The sequence below is a fragment of the Papaver somniferum genome, chromosome 10 (genome assembly GCF_003573695.1).
Source record: "Papaver somniferum cultivar HN1 chromosome 10, ASM357369v1, whole genome shotgun sequence".
Taxonomy (NCBI): domain Eukaryota; kingdom Viridiplantae; phylum Streptophyta; class Magnoliopsida; order Ranunculales; family Papaveraceae; genus Papaver; species Papaver somniferum.
Window position 1 is genome coordinate 77794938 of NC_039367.1, and position 23061 is coordinate 77817998.

A 23061-nucleotide genomic window follows, 5' to 3' on the forward strand; every position below is an offset into this window, starting at 1 on the left:
AAAAAACTGAAAAAGATATGTGGGGAATGAATTTAGAGGGAAAAAGTAGTATTGTCTACGCACACGGTCAGTAGAAACAATTGATCGTCACAGTCAAAAAGACAACAAATTAAATTGCTATATATATTCAGCACATTACACGTGGATTTTAGAGTACCAAAATTTTCTAAGTTTTTGTGGTGTGTGTGGCTACTAATCAAGGAGTAAAAGAGTAGGGTTGGACAGTAGTTTTGTACTGACATGGGAATAAGTTCTTTTCTGTGGGCATGGTATCCGGGCCTCTTAGAGCACCTAACTGATTTCTGGGACACGACAAGGTTATATTCCTTCTTGACTTGAGAGTTGAGACTGTCAAATCGTGAATCGTGCAACGAATTATTTTCTAATTTGGAGGATTAAATCGCTTAACGAACCGTAAATCGATGATTCATGGTTAGCTATTGAATCGCTGAATGCATGCCTGTAATTATTATTTGACTTAATAAAAATATTTATGAATTTTGATCTTCCATATATAAGTGGTATAAATGAAAAATATTTTAAGTCTTGCCAGATTCTAACAATTATGGATGACCGAATTAAAAAAGGATTTTTGTTAAAGAAGAGCAAAAAATGACCTGAGAAGAGCGAAAATCGTGGTCGACTCGGTAACTAGGTCGATTCCTATACTCATTTTTTAATTCGACTGAAATACCCTTCACATGGCTTAGTCCGCACGTACTCTTAACCCAACCCAGTTTAACTCGCCAATTTTAGAAAGAGCAACTTCAACGATTTTTCGAAAACAGGTCTTCCGAGTTCGCATCTTAGAGGCTATACATACTATCACGTAATTAATTGGTCATACATAATATGTTCATTCATAAAAGATTTTTTTTCTAAGGGAAATGCTATATTGAAAAGGAAAAGAAGTTGGTCTAGCCAACAGAGTGCAAAATGCAGTTAATAACTCTCAACAAACTGAGAATGTGCTTCAAAAAAAAAGAAAAAAGAAGCTGAGAATGTAACTAGCAATAAAAACGTAGATACCTAATTTCTGCACCAAAACAAACTGGGACGCAGACCAAAACAACTAAACATAGCAGGGTTAACCAACTCTTAACAGTTCGAAACCTGCAACACACAGAAGATCCAGCTATCCAATGACTGCAGTACACTGCAGTTCAATGTCGTGCCTTGTACTGCAATTCCGTGACTGCATCCCACGGAAAAGAATGTAGTACAGACCTCCTTGCTCTTTCCATCAATAAAATCTTATGCACTAATCTTCATCTAAACAAACAGTTTTCATTTCTTCAGTTCCACCATTTCTTTATATTTCTTAATCCTTTTCATGTATGGTTCCGACCAGTTATTAGAGAAATTGTTCTTATTTTTTTGTTTCCCCCGATAAGAACATCTTGGAAGTGAAGGCAATGGAGAACTACGTTTCAATTTCAATCCAATGTAGTGATTGTTGTTGACGAAGCCGATAACCACCATATTCTTTTTTATCTTCGGGTAAGCATCCTTGGTAATAGGAACAAAATTTATGCTTTGTTCTTCACTCAGATATACAACCGTTGTGGTGAAAGCCTCAACAATAATAAAACCACTCTCTGGCATTTTCATCCACTCATTTCCATCTATGCCGTCTTTCAACTGTTTTAACAAATCGACACCCCACATTTCCTCATACATGGTCCGGTGGCATTCTATATTACCTAGCATTACTTCTCGCAGATACCTACAAGGGTTGTGATGCTTTACTTTGATAGCCAATTGCTTCAACAACACATGATAACCGCAGTTTCCGTCTTTTGGCATCTCTTGTGTAGCAGCGATGAATTTTCGCATTATCAAAGGCAGATGAGTCAAGTACTTTGGATTAACTAAGATAGTATCTTTCTTTTGCGCTGCTAGCATTTCTCGGTTCATTTTTTCTCCCAATTTCGCCAAAATATTACTCCCTCCGTTTCACAAAGACAATCCGCTTTGACTTTCTCAAAATATTAAGGAGACCATACTATTTTACTTGACTACCCTTAGTTACTTACCTATTTTATTTTAATTAAAATGCTAGCAATAAAGACTATCCAAAATTAGTGTGAAAATTATAAATACGAAATATAAAAGGGAAATTTAAAAGATATTGAATTTAAGAAGTATAAACTTTATAAGGAATCTAATTTTTAGAGCTAAATGTATATTTCCTTAAAAGGAATGAAGGATATATTTGTTTCCTCAATTATACTAATTTCTTTAATATTTTAGATTGGGTCACGTTAAAAATGGATTTATGAATATAAAGAATTCAAGGGTATATTAGAGAGTTCATTGAAAAAGTATGACTCTAAACAGAAGTTGGACACAATTTTAAAATTGACGAAAAAGAAATAAAGGACGGTCTTTCAGAAACAGAGGGAGTAACAGTTTTGTTGATATGCTCATAGAAAGATGGCTCCTGTACACCGGATCTATCTTTAATTAGTTGCTTCTTGGCCCCTGTATATTTCCGATACGTCTGGCTCTAAGAGGGTGATAGTGCCTGGAAATGCAATTGGTTGCAGTTGGGCTAGTATTCTTACTTGTTCATTTCTGTCGCTCGTTCCCACCTATTCTGAATTGTAAAGAACTCTGGTGTCTCTTCAAATGGTAGCGTAATCTGGATTGAAGACGGGGGTGAACTACTCAACTGCCTCCAAAAAGGATCAATAATATTAAGCGGTGTGACCTTTCCTTCTTTCTTCAACGCGCTTAATTTGCATGCACATGGAAGACCATTAACTGTACGAGCCAAACAATTGCATATCATATCAACATCCATCGACTCCATGTCACCATTTTTAGGTATCTCATCATATACGATGTTCAAAGCTCTAATGGACACAAAATTGAGGATTTCTTGAAATAAGTTTTCTGCTCTATGATCATGCATTTGTATAGTTTTGCTTTTCTCAAAATCCGCATCAACATGGACATGTTCATTTTCATTTTAACAATGAGCACGCAGAAAGCAAGTAACAAAATTAGCAAGTGAGTTACCTAAGTATAATTTCAACTTGGTGTGTGCACTCTCAACTCTACTTGTTGCGACGTTGTCAAAATGTTTAATTTTATCAGTCCAAGCCGAGACAAACTTCTCCTTGTATGGATCTGACCAAGTTTTAGTCACATACCTCACAGCATCCTTATGTGTCGGTTCCCATGTACTGATAAGTTTATTTAAATTTGCTTGGTAATCCTCTTCCGATCGTGACGTAATAACATCCTTCCATGCCTCGTACCATTTTTTGAGTTTCTTCTTTTTTTCGTCTTGCTTCTCCTTTTGTTTCCATTTTTTCTCTTTTTGGGTTATGACAGTATCAATCTTTTTCGGTTTTTCTTTGTCATCAGCAGTTGTAGGCTTGAGCTTGAAGAATTTTTGACCGTGTGCATACACATTTTTTCCTATATGCCATGCGCAAAGAAGATGAGATGAATGGGAAAAACATAATCAATTGCTTTAATTAAACCAACTTCACAATCAGTGACGAAAACAGATGGAATCTCATTTCCTCTATAAAGTCGCTTAGAGCGTCCACAGTGGTGCGAGTATAACCAAAGACCAAAGACTAAAAAAAAGACCAAATTTGGGTTTAATCCGTCATGTGGCGTAGTGGGAAAAGAGTATATTTGGTTGCGCGTTGATAAAGATAACGCCCGGGATCAGGCGTTGGTAAAGATAACGCCCGAGTGGGCCGTTGGTAAAGATAACGCCCGAGTGGGGCGTTGGTATAGTATACGCTTCAGAAAAAAAAAAAAATGGGGCGGAGGTATAAATCCCGCCCCATGCAAGTTTCATAAATTGTGAAGTTGAAAATGGAGTGCGGCGTTAAGTATATGAACGCCCCATTTCGCGCGTTAAGTTTATGAACCCCCCATCGGGCATACATTTAACCAACCCCCCGTTTCAGGCGTACATTATATCAACGCCCCTTGTGTAGTGGACATTATATCAACTCCCCATGAATGGCGGAGATTATATCAACGCCCGATGTGTAGCGGAGATTATATCAACGCCCGACTATATTTGGATTTGGTCTTGATCGCAGACCAAATTTGGTCTGGATTTTACTCTTTGATCAAATTTTGATCGATGGTCCGTCCCACTACACCAGCCCACTCGACTGAAAATTTGGGTTTACTCGTCCATTGCAGTTGCTCTTAACACACTCTAAAGCCCATATGTAGTTTGCTTCTTTTTCTCGACTCATAAAGGCCACCGCAACTGTGAATGTTGCTCCCGTTGAGGTATGAGACACAACGTGGAATAACGGTAATCTATACTTGTTAGTTTTATATGTGCAATCCAATATGAGAAATTCATGAAAACACTGTGCCAGCTTCACTGAAACCGGATGAGCAAAAAAGAGATCTGTTACCTTCTTTGTCATGGGATCATACTTATATTCAACCGTGTAATGGTGTTCTAGTGCTAACTTGTAGAAATGCTGCATCATTGATCTACCTTGCATTGCACAAATTTTCAATTTGCGCCTTGCATTATAAATGGTTCTCATGGTAGAACATTTTTGTTGGACATATAACTAATAATGTAACTGAGAAGAAGATACTTAGCTCAAACCGATGTTGCTGGAGATGCACAGAAAATGTAGAGGCACGTATACGATACGCTGTCCTAAAGGCAATATCGCCTGCTACTCCGCTGAGATGCTATAGCAGTTGGCGAGTCACCTCCAGGATACAACTACTGATAGTACCCCTCAATGTAGCATACAAAGAGAGTACCCTTAGAACTTGGCAGTGTTAGCAAAAGCTAAAAACAGAGAAACTAGAAATAAAAACTTATTTTCTGAAAGCAGAGGGAGAGCAGAAGAAGAGATGTTTCTCTGTTGTATCTTTAATGAGCTCAAGACTCCTCCCTTATATAGTGTTTAAGACGTTACAAACGAGAGGAAAAAATGCATGCAACAAAACCATGCGTATGACAGAAATACTGGTAATGTTTGGTTGAAAACAGTGTTGCCTTTGTCAGGCTTAGAGCAGTGTGTTGTTAAGAAGCCAAGCCAAACACGTACGGACAAGAAAGCCAAAACAAATATGTACAGACAAGAAAGCCAGGACAAAACATGTGCAGACAAAGAAGAAGATTCTTCTACATGTGTGTAAAACACGTACCAAAATTTTTAGCAAAAAGATAGGATCTAATGAACCCACACCCACACCCACACCCACACCCGAGCCCGACCGACCGGACGGACGGCGACGGCGTGCATGCTTCTGTGCGAAGCACCGCGCGTACGGGAAAGGCAACCTTGCCCTAGTTTAGGCCTTCCCGCCTCACACAAAAGTCTAATGACCCAAGGGCCATGCCCTTTTAGCCAATTCTATGGTATTTAAGTCTAAAACTCTTTAGATTTAAGTCTATGTGGGACTATTGTTTTATCTATTCAAATGAAAAAACAAGTAGTGGGCAATAGGTCTAGAGAACAAAACATAGTCCATGCAAATTTGGTATAACAAAGCCGTTTTTTTCTAACAATCCCCCACATGAATGATAAAACATATCGACGAAATCCGAGAAAACATAATACATCAATATTAGGCTAAGGTGTCCCATAGATTGAACCTTAACTTAGTGAGAGGTTACCTGAACTGCTTGTTGTTACGGTGAACACAATGTCTTGAACCTCCAACAGTGAGTGCAATTCAGAAATAACAACCACACTTTGATGTCTCAAAGAAAAAGAAAGCTGCCAAGCTCTTGCCGTTGTGCCCGTTTTGGCCGTGGGCTAAATCCCGGACTTAATGAATGTCTCTAGAGAAAAAGCTCAAATTCTCATAGGAAGCGGCCCCACTTCCAACATCCACATAGGTGAGTCCATTAAGAGTGTCCTGCCACACTCCGCTTTAAGCAAAGTCATGGAACTCATTAAGATCTTGACAGATCATCCTAAAACATGCAAGCAGCACTATCATACGGTTACATCATAGGGAGGGACAGAGATAGTGCTCTCTTGACATCACCAAAAATTAGTTATCTCATTGAACCTTATTCTTGGAGCTCCATTCACAAGGTTGAGTGTCCTTCATGGCGATTTATTCTATGAGCTTGAGTCCCATCCCCTTCGATGTGGATCTAACTACCTCTCTAGATAACCCTTTCGTCAAAGGATCTGCAATATTCTCTTTAGATCTCACAAAGTCTATAGAGATGATACCAGTTGAGAGTAGTTGTTTCACTGTCTTGTGTCTTCTTTGAAGATGTATAGATTTTCCGTTGTATACACTATTCTTTGCGCATCCAATAGCAGCTCGACTGTCACAGTGGATTGCGATCGAAGACACAGGCTTGGGCCAGAGTGGAATTCCTCCCAGGAAACCTCGTATCCATTCAGCTTCCTCCCCAGCTTTCTCCAAGGCTATAAACTCAGACTCCATGGTGGATCGAGCAATACATGTCTGTTTGGAAGACTTCCATGACACAGACGCACCACCAAGTGTGAAGATGTACCCACTAGTGGATTTGCACTCATCTGAGTCTGATATCCAGTTAGCATCACAGTACCCTTCTAGCACAGCAGGATACTTCCCAAAACTTAAGCAATAGTTTGAAGTTCCTCTCAGGTACCTTAGAACTCTGTAGAGAGCATTCCAGTGATCCTGCCCAGGGTTGCAAGTGTACCTGCTTAATCTACTCACAGTGTAGGCAATATCAGGTCTTGTACAGTTCATTAAATACATAAGACTGTCAATAACACGAGAATACTCAAGTTGATAAATACCCTCACCCTTGTTCTTTTTCAATTTACAATTGGGATCATAAGGAGTAGTTGCAGGTTTAGCATTTTCATGATTAAATCTCTTAAGAACAGTTTCAACATAATGAGATTGACTAAGACTATATCCATCAGACATCTTTCTGATTTTCATCCCTAAGATTACATCAGCAGGGCCTAAGTCTTTCATGTCAAAGTTTTCGTTAAGCATGATTTTAGTGGTATTAATACTATCAAGGTTACTACCTAATATGAGCATATCATCAACATATAGGCACACAATAACATGAGAATCATCCACAAATTTAATGTAAACACATTTATCAGATTCATTAACCTTGAAGCCATTAGATATCATTACATGATTAAATTTTTCATGCCACTGTTTAGGTGCTTGTTTTAAACCATACAAAGATTTTTTCAGTTTGCATACTTTGTCTTCATAACCTTTCACAACAAAACCTTCAGGTTGGTCCATATAAATTTCTTCATTCAATTCACCATATAAAAAAGCAGTTTTAACATCCATCTGATGTATATGCAAATCATAAATAGAAGCAATAATAATCAGCATCCGGATAGAAGTGATTCTTGTGACCGGTGAATAGGTATCAAAGAAATCTAATCCTTCCTGTTGTCTGTACCCCTTAGCTACCAACCTAGCTTCGTGTTTTTCTATAGTTCCATCTGTTCTAAGTTTCCTTTTGAAGACCCACTTGCAACCTATGGTTTTACTACCAGGAGGTAAGTCTACAAGGTCCCAAGTTTCATTTTGTTGAATGGAATCCCACTCATTAATTGAAGCTTCTTCCCAGAAGGGAGCTTCCGGAGAGGTCAAAGCTTCCTTATAAGTTTGGGATTCAGTCTCTACCGTAAGAATCCCAAAATCTGGACCATAACCAAGTTTTTTTTTCCAGAGAGACGTATATATGAGGTGGTGTTATAATGTTTTACGTACCTGGGATTCTTGGTTCCCTGTAACATCAAGTATATTTGATTCCTGGTTTCCATAATAAGTCATGACTTGATTTAGGGTTTAACGGTGTTTAGGTTTTTGGTGATAATAAGAAGAAAATTCTGATTTTATTCCCTTGAGCTTTCGTTTCTATAACTATATATTAGGTTAACTTACATAGGTTAGGTTCATAACCGTAGTTAGGTTTAAGGGCATTTGGGTAAAAAAAACTTAAAACTTGACTCAGTATACGAATCAACATAGTTACCGACTCGACCACGATTTTTACCCTGCTCGTATTGTTTTTTGCTCTCCCTTTAACAAAAATCTTAAGATATTCATTACAAGAGTGATCATTTGAAAAAACTGACCGTCGACTTTTAGATTGTAGAGTAAGTGTCAAAACACCAGCACACTTAAAATGAGAATTGCATTCTGTTAATTTATTTGGACTTTAGTTATATGGGGGTTTCTTTTAGGATCACTAGAATAGAAAAATGGAAATCAACTCACCTAATATGATCAATTCTATATTTTCCATCGAGACAGTAGTTTGTAGGAACTTGATTGTATCTGTATAATTTTTAACTTGAACTCATTAAGTATTATCATTTTATTATTTGCATAGTCGTTTGCAAAGTATTGAGTTTGGCGGATAGCTCATGTAGGACTATTATATGGAAAAGTATTGAATTATTTCAACTTGTGTATCGCGTCTACAAGAAAAAAATATATATTCCCTCCGTTTTTGGAAAAGTGTTGCTTTCACTTTTTCAATTTGGCCTATTTTTAGGTCAAATTGAAAAAATGAAAGTAACATTTTTCCAGAAACGGAGGTAGTATAATATTTTGGAAAATGCGTATTAGAGAAATAATTTGTTAAATAAGTCTTATATTTACAATATCGTATATTAAATTGATTTATCATATTAAACCCGTTAAATGTTATAAAGGAAAAATGATCAATTAGTAATTCATTTTTTTATTTTTACAAAATCATAATTTATTTATTTTTAAATTAATGAGCATTTTGAATATATTTTTATAAGATTTTAAATAAACCTAACTTGCTTTCAGTTTTAAAAAATAAATTATTATCATCATAATATCAATCAATTGACTCGTACAAAACCTTGACTGATAACCTAGCAACAAGCTGGACACCAACATCTTTTTGAAAAAATAAATAATTTTTCAAAAATATATTACAAATTTCTATTTACATATACAAAAAAAAGTTCACATTTTTAAAAGAAAAAATATCAGATGTTTGATTTTTATTTTATTTTTTTGTGAATATTAAATTGGACAATTTTTAGATCCAATAGTGCTATGATCACTTTAAGGAAACCCAAAGACAAACAAAGCATCAAAAACTTTTCATACGGATTTTTTTGTTTTTTTTTACTGCATATTTCGTAAGTCTTCGAATGTTTGTAAATCATTCTGCTTTTAAATGTTTCAGAATGAGGACATCATCTCCATTACTCTTTCCAATTGAGATCTTACTAGTACGACCGTTGCCACCATGGGTGGGCCGATCGAAGAACTTGACGAAACGACACTATTACGTGTTTGCACGGATTCAGATTTGTAAAGGAACAAAAAATTGTGGCTTTCGATTGAATTCATCTTCTCCCCAAAACAATGTGGCTTTTGAAAAAAAATTGTCCGTCTTTTTTTTTCCCTAATTTTTTTTTTGATGCAAAAGAAATTTATTATTAAAATTAAGAAGTTACACAGTTATCCATACCAATCCACTCTTTTATATCATGTGGAAAAGTAGATTGATAGGAAAAAAAGGACTTAGAGATTCTAGCTTTCTTTGCTAGTTTATCTGCAACACCATTTGCATCTCTTTTAACAAAGACACATTTCCATTCCTCTAATCTTCCTAGTAAAAACTTAATATCTAAGATAAAATGTCGATTCATCCAATGAACACATGAAGATTGACTTAATGACCACCTCACTATCACTCTCAAACACAACTTTATTGTAGTTCTCAATGCCTGCAAAAGTAACATCTGCCAGCATAGCTATGCACTCTAACTCCTCCACTTCTATTCCTTCCTTCATTCCTCCATCAAAGTATTCCCCTTGCACTCCAATGCAGGTACCTACGTAATCCCTAACAATTAGGCCAATGCCACCTTGAGAATTAAGTTGCTTAAAAGAAGCATCTAATTGATTTTTAAGAATCCAACACCAGGGGGCTTCCATCTTTGAACCTGGTTTATGAAGGGGGACTTGGAATGCTACCTATGACTTGCAAATTCTTCACTGATATTTTAGATTTTGTTGAGATTTTCTATGGAAGATGCATAAGTAACTAAAGTGGGTGCCCTTTCGGCAAAGTTCTTTGAGTTGTAATTTGGTCATTTCTAATACAAAATTAGTCATAAAAATCCAAGGTGACCAAACTTGTGGTATCAAAACCCCACTCAAATGTTGGGATCAATTAAAACTCCATCTTAAACAAACTTGATACAAAAACCCAAATTTTTAAAAATTGATACAAAAACCCCAAATTTCAAAATTGGTTTCATCAACCGCGACTTACCTTTATTTTGTTGGGGTTTTTGTGTTACTTTTGTTTTGATGGGTTTTTTGTGGATGGATAGTGACACCTTTGGGGTTATAACTGGCGGACTGTTTCTAATATATTGAAAGAATAACAAAGCACAAGCGATCTGATGGCAAGACATGGATGAAACCATGCATGATTATGTGCTTAGAATGTCGTCACCTTACAAGCAAGACATTACCACTACATAAAAATAGTTTGGATCGGCTAATACCAAGCCTTTCTATAGAGAAAAATCTTCTTCCAATTTTGCGGGGTACTGAATTTAACTCGTGCGTCTTGAAATGTCTTTATTTATGCATCACCCAAGCCGCCTTTGATGAGCTCCTTCCCAACTTCTTATGAACTTGGATATACATTAGTGGAATCTTCTTTTGCACTGCGATACCAGGAGCTTCTTGCATATCCATTTTTCCTTTCCACTCCAAGGGACAATTCCCAATTAAAACAGTAGAGAAGATTTGCAAGAACAAGTTCAATTATGACCAAAGCAGAGTCAATACCAGGGCAACCCCTCCGCCCAATCCCAAATGGTACCATCTCAAAGTCTTGCCCTTTAAATTCTATGTTCTTAGAGCAACTGCAATGGACGAGTAAACCCAAATTTTCAGTCGAGTGGGCTGGCGTAGTGGGACAGACCATCGATCAAAATTTGATCAAAGAGTAAAATCCAGACCAAATTTGGTCTGCGATCAAGACCAAATCCAAATATAGTCGGGCGTTGATATAATCTCCGCTACACATCGGGCGTTGATATAATCTCCGCCATTCATCGGGCGTTGATATAATATCCGCTACACAAGGGACGTTGATATAATGTACGCCTGAAACGGGGCGTTGGTAAAGACAACGCCCGAAATGGCGCGTTGATATAATGTACGCCCCACTTTCACAAATTTATGAAACTTACATGGGGCGGGCTTTATACCTCCGCCCCATTATTTTCCTTTTTTTTTTTTTTTTTTTTTCTGAAGCGTTTGATATAATCTCCGCCCCACTCGCGCGTTATCTTTACCAACGCCCCACTCGGGCGTTATCTTTACCAACGCCTGATCCCAGGCGTAATGTTTATCAACGCGCGAACAAATATACTCTTTTCCCACTACGCTACATGACGGACTAAACCCAAATTTGGTCTTTTTTTTTTGTCTTTGGTCTTTGGTTATACTCGCACCACTGTGGACGCTCTTAGTTTTGAATCTTTCTGGTTGGACCTCTTCATGGTCTTTCCAAAACTTAGGGTCCACTGCAATAGCTTTTGCATTAAAGAATACCTTTGTTTTGGCTGGGATGTCGTACCCGTTTATTACGCAGTCATCTCTAGTTTCCCTTGGAACTAGTAGTGGTCCTGGAGGATGAATCCGCAGTGTCTCTTTTACCACTAATTTCAAGTAGTTCAGTTTGAGAAGATCAATTTCGAATACCACGTTCTTATTGCCTAGAATTCTTCTCACTTCCTCTTGTACTCTTTCCATCACTGTTGGACGCCTAATTAGTTCTGTCATTGCCCACATAAGCGTCGAAGAAGATGCATCGGTTCCAGCAATGAGCATGTCCTGTATACAAACAATTCAGAACTAATTAATGAACTAGTTAGCTCCTTTACGAACACAAACATCACCAATTCTCCCAGAACTGGTACAAAATTTAGTATAAAACAATGTTGTAATCGACAAAGATTAATCTCGTAAAAGTAAATGAGCATACCTGCAAAGCCAACCTAAACCACCTGCCTTGAACCGTCTGTCAAAGTGGTCAACAAAATTCACCCCATTACCTTCTCACTGCGAGCAACTCACAACACCTGGCAATTAGAGAAAAACGGTGTTACAAGCAATTACCAAGTGGCGGTCAAACAGTAACATCCATCTACAATGGAAACCCCTAATTGTTCATCTCCAAAAATCACTATAAGCTTAGTAGGCATGCATTGTAATTAACACTTTGAAATGACTCTCCATAAAGAAACACATATTCCACCCATAAACTTACCGAAACCCACTTAGTCTAAGTCTAACCCCAGGAACACACAAAATAGTGGAACAACCAATTCCGACCAAGCATCGAATTTTGTTGGAATTCCTAAGTTCTCACACCATCCATAAGATATTCAAACTCCTCCCAACCAAGACATTTCACTACTACTACTACCCATATTGTTTCTCGCTGAATACTTCTGAGGTACTATGAGGTGTATCACTTACTACTACAATTTACAGATGAAAGCCTCAAACATTGGCAGAATATTCAATTCTCATTTCTCACTTACCATTTCCTTCGCAATTTTCACAAACTATGGTTGATACTTGAACAACTGGACTTGGATTCGCATTGGCCTGCAAATTACACAACCAAACATTAATAATCCCCCCAAAATTTGGAGGAAATATAAACAATCCACACCAAATTCAGACACATAAACCCTTACCTTAACAACACCTGAGTGAGGTTTAGGTGTCTGAGAGCTCCTCGAATCAATCACCATTACTGATTAAGAGCCCTAAAATTCACAATCCAATCAATCAATCACCATTCAAATTTTAAGAAAACAGAATTTCATTTATTTTCTTTTCATAATTTCGTCTGTAACGACTAACGAGCCAACAATCATCCCTGTACTACGAAAGACTCTGAAGAAGAAAGATTAATTCATGCATACCTTATTTCGGTTACTGAGAATAAAAGATGAATTCAATCAAAATCAATGAATTGAATTAATCAGAAACTAAGCAGTTCAAAATGTGAGCCTACACTTTAGAGATCCCTTTATTTACATTAGGGACAACCTTATGAGAGATTTTTGTTTAGCTACAGCCTACATTATTCTAGATCGAACAGACATGACACATTCTACTCATCCGACTCCCCCAGCTAATGAGATAGACGGAGTTCTATCATCAATCAAGGAAATCAGTAAAAGAAATTCTTGAAGTTTTCAAGTCCACACAAATACCCACTCGGCATCATCCACTAAAACAATAACAAAAAAAAGATGATGCATTGTTGAAGGGAGCATATACATGTTCAAGGTATATTCTCTTAACTTAGGCACTAGGTTATATGTATTTCAGTCAGGACAGAAGCAGGAAGGAAACATGCAATATGTTGAACCAGACAGAAGGCATACCTGAGAAATGTGTGGTAAAACTGAATGAGAAACAGTACCAGATGTAACAGTTTGGATGGCTGTAGGGCGCTTAGCCAGAGTGGCACTAGATTTAGACCTCTACTCCCCTGCCTGTTCATTTCAACTGCAATTAGTCCATAACACCATCATACCCTCAAGCCAACAGTAGCAGCATCTTCATTTACTTCAACTGAATTCCCGGCCATCAACCAAACCCTAACTTCCACCATCAGGAATTCGTCTTGGTTTCTTCATTTCCTTTGCTGCAAATTAAATCTGATGAGAACCTATGTCTTCTAATTCATTCAAGACTCTAAAACTTCCACTGAATCTCTTTCGTTCATTACCATTTCGAGAATCTCAGTTAACCCACTGAAATCCATGGCAGTAACAACTCCTCTTCCTCCCTGCTCAAATTCTCTTCCACTGATTTTCTACGTCTCTCTTCTCTCAGAAAAACTGCGCCTCTCATCTCTAAACTTCAGACGAAACAATAATCCCAACCACCATCTTCAGCTGCAACACCAAAACTAGACCCACAGCCTCATGTCTAGCCATTCAGCTTAAACAACATTGGCTCCAACCCATCAGTTATAGAACAACAACAACAATACTGCAATCCACTACCGCATCTTCAAATCAACACCAAAAACTAACTCAATTCACAACAGCGGTCATCATCAATTCGAATCAAGTTCAAAACCCTAATTGCAATTTCAAAACACTAAACTCACAATTCTTCCCCAATTCATTACCTTTATTGCTTGAATTCGTGAACCCATTAACCCCTGTCCTAACATTCATCTAAACCTCTTCATCTTCTTCATCAACTGAGAACATCACCATTAATTTCTTCTCTGGTTTCTTCTTCCAAATCAAGTGATTCAAACACAAACCCATTCTCCATCTATAGCAGACCTCTCTTCTTCATCTTCTCAATTTATCTCTCAGAATGCTCTCGTTTTCTCCATTAACAGCGCCTCCCCTTTTTCTCTCGATTCTAATTCAAATTCAAAACCCTAACACAGACCAAAACACTCTCCGTTCATCACATTTAACTGCTGCAACATCCAATTCATGTAAAACCCATCCTTTCTTTGCGTTCTCGAACTCGAAATCATCTTCTCAAACTCGAACCAAAATCACCAGAAGTTCAGAGAGGATAAATCGAGAAGAACCGAGAGGAGGAAGAAGAAAAAAAGAAAAACTAAAATTTGACGGAGAGTTTATTGAAAGGAAGAAGGGGGAGGGGGAACTAAATTTTTTTCGGAGGCCGAGATTCGATCCCGTGACCTTTGTGTCAGTTTGACAAAAATTCCAACCACAAAAGCGCATTTTTGGTTTTTCAACATGGATCATTCTCAATCTTTCTATCTTAATTGGATCACTTAGATTTAACAAAAAAGTGGCCATATAAGATCCTCCCTCGCTTTACTCGGTCGGCCCAATAACTTAATTTTATGCCTTTATTATAAAAAAGTGATGGCATCAGTAACTAAATACTGAAACGATATATTAACATTTGATTTAGCTTTGATGTTAAAAGATAGTACTACTATAATTATTAGTAGTTGTAGTTAGTGAAAATCGGGAGTACAACAACCACACCCAATATTTCGCTTAACAATCTGTATTCACAAACTCCAACATACTTTCTAGAGAATCAACTAGAAAGTCAGATTCAATCTAGAGAAAAGTATATTGAGGAATTAATATCTCTCTCGCTTGATTTGATCTTTACTCAAGCAAATAAGAATTTGCGAGTCTTTATCAAATACAAGGATAATAAACTTGGATGGTACCAAAGACCAATATCCAAGGATCAATCAATTTCCAATCAACAACCAAGGTTGGATTTCACAATTGATCGATACAACGCACAACCTGTGATATTTCAATTATATAACAAAATATAATGCGGAATAGAAATAACACAGACACTAGAAGTTTTGTTAACGAGGAAACCACAAATGCAGAAAAACCCCGGGACCTAGTCCAGATTGAACACCACATTCCGCTACAGACACTAGCCTACTACAAACCAACTTCGGTCTGGACTGTAGTTGAACCCCAATAAATCTCACACTGTTTCAAGGTACAATTGTGCTCCTTACGTCTCTGATCCCAACAAGATACTACGCACTTGATTCCCTTAGCTGATCTCACCCACAACTAAGAGTTGTTACGACCCAAAGTCGAAGACTTTAATAAACAAATCTGTATCACACAGAAAACTCTACAAAATAGATAAATCTATCTCGCACAGAAATACCTACGAGTTTTGTTCCGTTTTTTGATAAATCAAGGTGAACATGAACCAATTGAGAAACCGGACTTATATTCCCGAAGAACAACCTAGTATTACCAATCACCTCACAATAATCTTAATCGACGCGGCGAAAGAATATATTGTGGAATCACAAACGATGAGACGAAGATATTTGTGACTACTTTTCTATCTTGCCTATCGGAGATATAAATCTCAAGCCAATCATTACGATTGTACTCAAAACGATAGAATCAGCAAGATCAGATCACACAACTACGAGAAAGTAGTATCGGCCTGGCTTCACAACCCCAATGAAGTCTTTAAGTCGTTAACCTGGTTCTCAAGAAGAAACCTAAGGTTAAAGGAGAATCGACTCTAGCTAATACAACTAGTATCACACAAGAGGTGTGGGGATTAGGTTTCCCAGTTGCTAGAGTTCTCCCTTATATAGTCTTTTAAATCAGGGTTTGCAATCAATGTTAGCTTGGTAACAAAGCATTCAATATTCACTGTTAGATGAAAACCTGATTAGATTCAAGCTAATATCTTTCAACCGTTAGATCGAAAACTTAGCTTGTTACACACAAATGAAATGTACTATTTTGGGTTTATCTAACCGTACTCAAACATGAACATTTGTTAGTTCAACAATAGTTAACCAATGGTTATCCATATGATCACTTTCATATCAACCATGTTCTTCTTCACCATAACTAGTTCAAATGACTCAATGAACTAGTTAGAGAGTTTTTCAATTGCAAGGAAATCTTATATAACTTCACAAGGCACAATCGAAGCAAAAACGATTTGATTCACTCGAATCGGTTCATGAACTATATAGCCACAGTTTGCATTTAGCATTCCTTAGTTAATATAAATAAGTTCACAAACAATCGTCGTTAGATATAACCAGCTTAAGTTAGCAGACTTAATTCGCGGACTTAAGTTCCCGGAAGAAGTTCTCAAACTCCAGCAGATTTTCTCGGGTCGAGAACTTCCGCCAGTTCGCGGGCTGGGTTCGTGGACTGTGTTCGCGGACTGAGTTCACGACTCTTTTTCCGGTTCTCTTGATCAACAAAGTTCGCAAACTTCGGTTCAAGGAAAAAAAGTACTTATACATATATGTGTTGCCACACAATGCTTATATCCATCATTGGTTATATAATCTAAACTCTCATTTCAATCATTGAAACATTCTTAGAGGACGTTATATAGTTGTTATTCACAAACCATTTTTCGTCAAAGCCATTTTCAAAGTGATTGAAACATAACATGATTTTCGTCACTAGGTAAAGATGAACTTGGACAAAGCGAAAGCTTATCAACACATATTTCGAGAAATAGATAGGCGAGATAAACTCGGCTCGAAATAACAAATTTGTATAATCAAAGTCTATATAGCAAAACGACTTTTGTCTCAAGATAAGAGATAGAGTAGATAGACTTTTGAGTGATAGATAAGTTCAAGTCTCCACATACCTTTTAGTCGATGAAGTTCCACCAGTTCCTTGAGTAGTCCTTCGTCTTGTTTGATGATTTCCATGGAGTTCTTGAGCTCAACTACACTTTCTATCCTAGTCCGAGAGTTAGCTATAGTAGACTAGAAATCAAGACTTATAGTTTTGATCACTAACATTGACAAACATGCTTGAGATAGCAACGCATGCGAGTTCGACCGAGCAATGCTCTAATAATCTCCCCTTTTGTCTTTTAGTGACAAAACTATCAATACATATGGAATACAAAAATAAATGAATTAACTTTTGTATCTCCTATTCCACATGCCTAATCTTCAACATTACTCGATATCTTCATCACTTTCAAGTACTCCAATGATCCCAAAGGTTGTAAGTTCAGCATCATCGTTGTTGAAAATCCGTAGCTATAACAACGAGAAAACAAGAGCTCTCAATCATTGTTATACAGTGTCATAGTATCATTATACAGTATCAAAGTTCAATTGTATCACAACTTCGACAACAATACTATGGTGATATGTATCACTCCCCCTTAGTCAATACTCCATCTCACATGGAAACCACTCCCTCTTACATAATGATCCGAAAACCATATATATTTGTAGTATGAACTACATATTAATTCTCCCATTTTTGTCAATAAAATTGGCAAAGGTACGAAAACGAGATCCTAATGAAATTTCCGAAAGAGACATTTCATGACCAAAAGAAAGCACATATCATCTTATTTAGATGCAATCATATAGCCGAGGCTAAATGCATTCATCAAGGAGTTTATAAAGATACAAGATAACCCCTATAATATTCCACAGCCGCACTCCCCACAAAATTTGGCAATTAAGCACAAGTTCAATTAAGAACTCCCCCCATAATATGTCATTCCCAAAGGAACAACACGAGCGACCTTAATTTCAAAAGAAAAGAAAGATTTCTTTGGACATAACAAATCACATACAAGTATGAATTTGAATCCAAAATACTGAATTAAATTAACCATAAGAGAACCCATGATTAATTTAATCGGAAATGCTCAACATAAGTGAACTTATGGAGTCTCAAAAATACACAATTAGATTAACCACAATAGTAATCAATTTAATTGGTCATGCTCGACGTAAGAGAACTTACGGAGCAACAACTAAATAACCAAACGAAAATGATTAATTTAGTTGAACATGCTCGACATAAAGTACCTCACGGAGCATCAACTAAGTAAGAATAACTCAGTCAATTGTGCTCAACATAAGACACCTTATGGAACAACACAATATGTACACAAAAATTGTGGATCGGAGGTCGACCTTATACCGTGGAATAAGCAAGGATTCATTCTACTTTCCATCACCATTTGCACAATGACATACAATAGACAAAATAATTGTAAACAAAAGATTTTAACCTATCTTCCATCAATAATTGACATAATAGGCTTAACTTTTATATTTGTCAAAAGTTCATTCCTTCTTTTATCAACACATGCATATAAAGGACTTAACTTTCGAAAAGGTATTATGTACTTTTTATGGATCCCAATATTTAGCAGTTTAATTGAAAGACGAAATCATTCAAAGCTAAAATAGTGGAAAAGTTATTACAACTAACAGGATCAACATAAGAAGTTCAACAGAAAGAGATCATCAGAACAACATTTAATCACTCCGTCCATAAAAGTCAATAACAATCTCAAGGAATTTCTCGATTAGATCAGGATGTTCAACTTCAACAACCTCCAACTGTTCTTTCATGCAATCAACTTCTTTTTGAAGGCGCACCAGTTCAGGGTTTGCAGCTGCAAAGGTACTTGATGAAGTACTAGTTGAGGATTGCTTCATCTTTTGGATGCTAGATTTACTCAGAACTTTTGGACCACCAATTTCAGTCCCAAAAGGAGTAATGTTAAAGTGACTGTAGATTCTTGTGATGAGGCAAGGAAACCCTGGAGTTTTCTTTGGAGTCTGTTTCACAGTTATCATTTGATTGACAATAAGTCCACATAAGTCAATATATTTTCTTTCAGAAATATAACAGATAAATTCAGCAAGAGACTTGGTCCAGAGATTGTTGTCAATGGTACTAGGCATCATATTGGCCACAATAAGTTTTGCAGCAACTTTGAGATACATCTCAGCACCACCAACAAAAATTTTGCCATCTCTCCGAGAGACATCTTTATTAAAGAAACGATTTGACATCTCATTTGGAGTCAATCTTTCATTCTCAGGAGGAGGGAAACGAGTATTGCCAATATGGGTTACATCTAATAAGTATGCAATAACATAACGATCCACAGTAAAGGAGATACTACCAATCATAGTTTTGAATTGACAATTGATTGTATCTTCTTCATGAATATTAGCACAGAATTGTGCAACCATTTCAATGCGAGCAATTCCTATTGGCTTGTGAATAATACCCCAGGAGTGATTTTTGAAGAAATCCAATAAACCTTGTACCTCAAATTCTGACTCATCATAAAATCTTTCAAAAATTGGTTGTTTAACCTTATATTCTAAATAAAGCATACGAGCAATAGGGATGACGAATCTAGCAAGGATACTGGGGTCATAGAAGGATTCATCCCTAGTTTGATGGCTCGAGCTTCATACATGCCTGGTTCTTCTTTTCTCCATGGTTGAAAAGATACAAAGAGGGGGTTGAGAAACTTACTTGTCTTGTGAACTGTCGATGAAGAGAGAATGAGAATTGATCGATTTCTTCTTGCGTCTGCGAACTGAAGAAAAGAAGAAGAGGGGTGAAGGAACCAACGAGACCCTTTTTAAGAGTTGAGTGAGCCATATGACACGTTCGAGAACTGGATTAGTTCATGAGACGGTTCTGGTTCAAGGTATGTGAACCACTCATGTGCAAGCCAAAGGCTCAGTACAAACAAGGAGCAATAACTCAACATTCATTTGTTTTGAATCAACTTTTGTAGAAACAAAAATGGTTCTTGCACAGTATAACACCAAGAAAGAGCTTCTTTCCAATAGTTTTTACAGCTCACAGTATTGAGAGAAACCCAAGGAACTGTTTTTAAAGGTTTTTCAAAGAACATCCAGAGAGCATAAGAAAAAATGTGTTTCTAATTTCTTATTTTACACTTTACAAGAAATAGTTTCTGCAGGTGATTTTCAGTATCGCACAGGAAACTCTTTTGATAAGGAATTGACCAATGAATTGATTCATGTTTAGAGATGGAAAGTCGGAGGACTTAGAATTAAACTCTTCTTGTAAACCGCTTAGTTTGCTACAACTAGTTGGATTACACAGAGGAGAAACAATGCTCTCATTGATTAATAAATCAATGTCAACCTCAACATGAATATTATTCATCATGACTTGATTTAACCTATCAAGAGATTCTTGTTCTTTCTGGAGAAATAAATCAACATCAGAAGTTAAGCTTTTAAGTTTCTTTTTAATTCCTAAAAAGACTTCAAGGTATTTTAAACCTGGTGGAGGTTTAGACAAAATTTCTTCTACAGATTTAATTAAAACAGAGATGGAAGAGAATTCCGGAATCCCTGGATCTGGTGGTGCATTTATTGAGATAACACTTTTGTTCATAGAGTCAGATCGCTAGAAACACAGACTTATAAGGTCTTTAAACGTGTTTGCCTGCTCTGATACCAATTGAAAAAGCGGGGGTACAACAACCACACCCAATATTTCGGTTAGCAATATGTATGGACAAACTCCAATATACTTTCTAGAGAATCAACTAGATAGTCAGACTCAATCTAGAGAAAAGTATATTGAGGAGTTAATATCTCTCTCGCTTGATTTAATCTTTACTCAAGCAAATAAGAATTTGCGAGTCTTTATCAAATACAAGGATAATAAACTTGGATGGTACCAAAAACCAATATCCAAGGATCAATCAATTTCCAATTTGCGAGTCTGCACTGTTCATGGGCTAGAGTCAGAGATGCTTCTAGTTTCTCTTTTCCGACACGGAGTCTGTTAAGATCTGATGAATATGTCTCGATTAAACGTTTTTCTCTAATTGAGTCTTCCTTGACAATATTCTCAAGAACACTAATCATTTCACGCTGTAGAGTAGTTTCTTGGAGAAGTTTTTCAATATTCTTAGAGAAGGACTCAATTGTTAGAGCATAGCTCGGTCTACCTCGCATGCGTTGTTATCTCAAGCATGTTTGTCAATGTTAGTGATCAAAACTATAAGTCTTGATTTCTAGCCTACATAGCTAAAGTCTCGGACTAGGATAAAAAAGTGTAGTTGAGCTCAAGGACTTCATGGCGATTCATCATACAACGACGAAGATCTATATAAGGAACCATGAAACTTCATCAACAAAAAGGTATGTGGGGACTTGAACTTATCTATCACTCAAAAGTCTATCTCTTCTATCTCCTACTTCTTATGAGACAAAAGTCGTATGCTATATAGACTAGATCATACACACTTGACATTTCGAGCTGAGTATTCATTGATTATCTTTTATCTCGAAATCGTGTGTTGGTAAAGCGTTTCTTTGATCAAGTTTATCTTCACCTATAGACGAAAGGCATGAAAAGTTTCAATCACTTTGAGAATTGCTCTGACGTGAATCGGTTTGTGATTAACGGCTACATAGCGTCCTCTGAGAATGTCTCAATGATTGAAATGAGAGTTTAGATTACATAACCGTGTATTCCTTGAACCGAAGTTTTCGAACTTTGTTGATCAAGAGAAATCGGGAGGATTGTGGAATTGGCTTGCCAAGTCCGCGAACTGTCAGAAGTTCTCGACCGAGAATTTCTGCTGGGATTTTCCAAAACTCGTTTGTGTGCTAAGTCCGCGAACTCAGTCCGCGAACCCAGTCCGCGAACTGGCGGAATTTCTCTTTCCGAGAATTTCTGATGAGTTTGGAAAACTCAACCGATTAACTTAAGTCCGCGAACTTGTTTGTGAATTTAAGAGGTTATGATCTAAAGATGTGCTCTGAACATGAAACTTAAATTACTAAGGAATGCTTTATGCAAACCGTGGCTATAATGTTCATGAGCCGATTCAATCGAATCATCTTTGTTTCAATTGTGTGTTGTGTAGTTACATAAGATCTCATAGCAATTGAACAACTCTTTAACTAGTTCATTTAAGTCAATTGAACTAGTTATGGTGAAGAAGAACAAGGTTAATATGAAATGCTCATATGGTTAACCTTTTGGGTTACTATGTTGAACCAACATACACGTACACGTTTGGGCATGGTTTTCACGAACCCAGTAAACGTCTACCCAAGTGTGTGTGACAAGCTAAGTTTTCGATCTAACGGTTGAGAAATATTAGCTTGAATCTAAATCAGGTTTTCATCTAACGGTGAATAAGGATTGCTTTGTAACTAAGGCAAAACCCTGATTTGAAGGTTATATAAAGGAGACATCTAACATTGTGAAAAAGTAATCCCCACACGTCTGTGTGCTACTAGTGCTCCCGCTAGAGTCGATCTCCATTAACCTTTGATTTTCTTCTCTAAAATCAGGTTAACGACTTAAAGACTTCATTGGGATTGTGAAGCCAGACCGATACTATTTTATCGTAGTTGTGGGATCTGATCTTGCATCTTCTATCATACGAGTACAATCGATTGATTGGCTTGAGATCGTGAGAGTTCTCCGATAGGCAAGATAAAGAAGTCACAAACATCTTCGTCTCACTGTTTGTGATTCCTCGACAATCCGCTTGTGTATTCAGGAAGGATTGTAGAGAGGTGATTGATTAATCTAGACTGCTCTTCGGGAATATCAGACCGAATTATCAATTGGTTCCTTCACCTTGATTTTATATCTAAAGACGGAATAAAACCTAGGGTTTATCTGTGGGAGACAGATTTATCCTTTTATAGACTTTTCTGTGTGAGTCAGATCTGTTTATTATCAA

The 23061-nt window shown here is 37.0% G+C and overlaps 1 long non-coding RNA gene across 2 annotated transcripts; it reads right to left on the reverse strand.

Annotated features, from left to right (window-relative positions):
• Positions 1-10410: 10410 nt before the first annotated feature.
• On the reverse strand, positions 10411-14641 carry LOC113319304. 2 transcript variants are annotated; one of them, XR_003345340.1, is made up of 6 exons: positions 13431-14641; positions 12732-12803; positions 12573-12639; positions 12011-12107; positions 11578-11859; positions 10411-10883 (listed from the first exon to the last, which is right to left on the reverse strand). It is a non-coding gene; the product is annotated as an uncharacterized LOC113319304 (long non-coding RNA). The 2 variants fall into 2 exon arrangements; XR_003345339.1 differs by lacking the exon at positions 10411-10883 and having other exon boundaries at positions 11282-11859.
• Positions 14642-23061: the final 8420 nt, after the last annotated feature.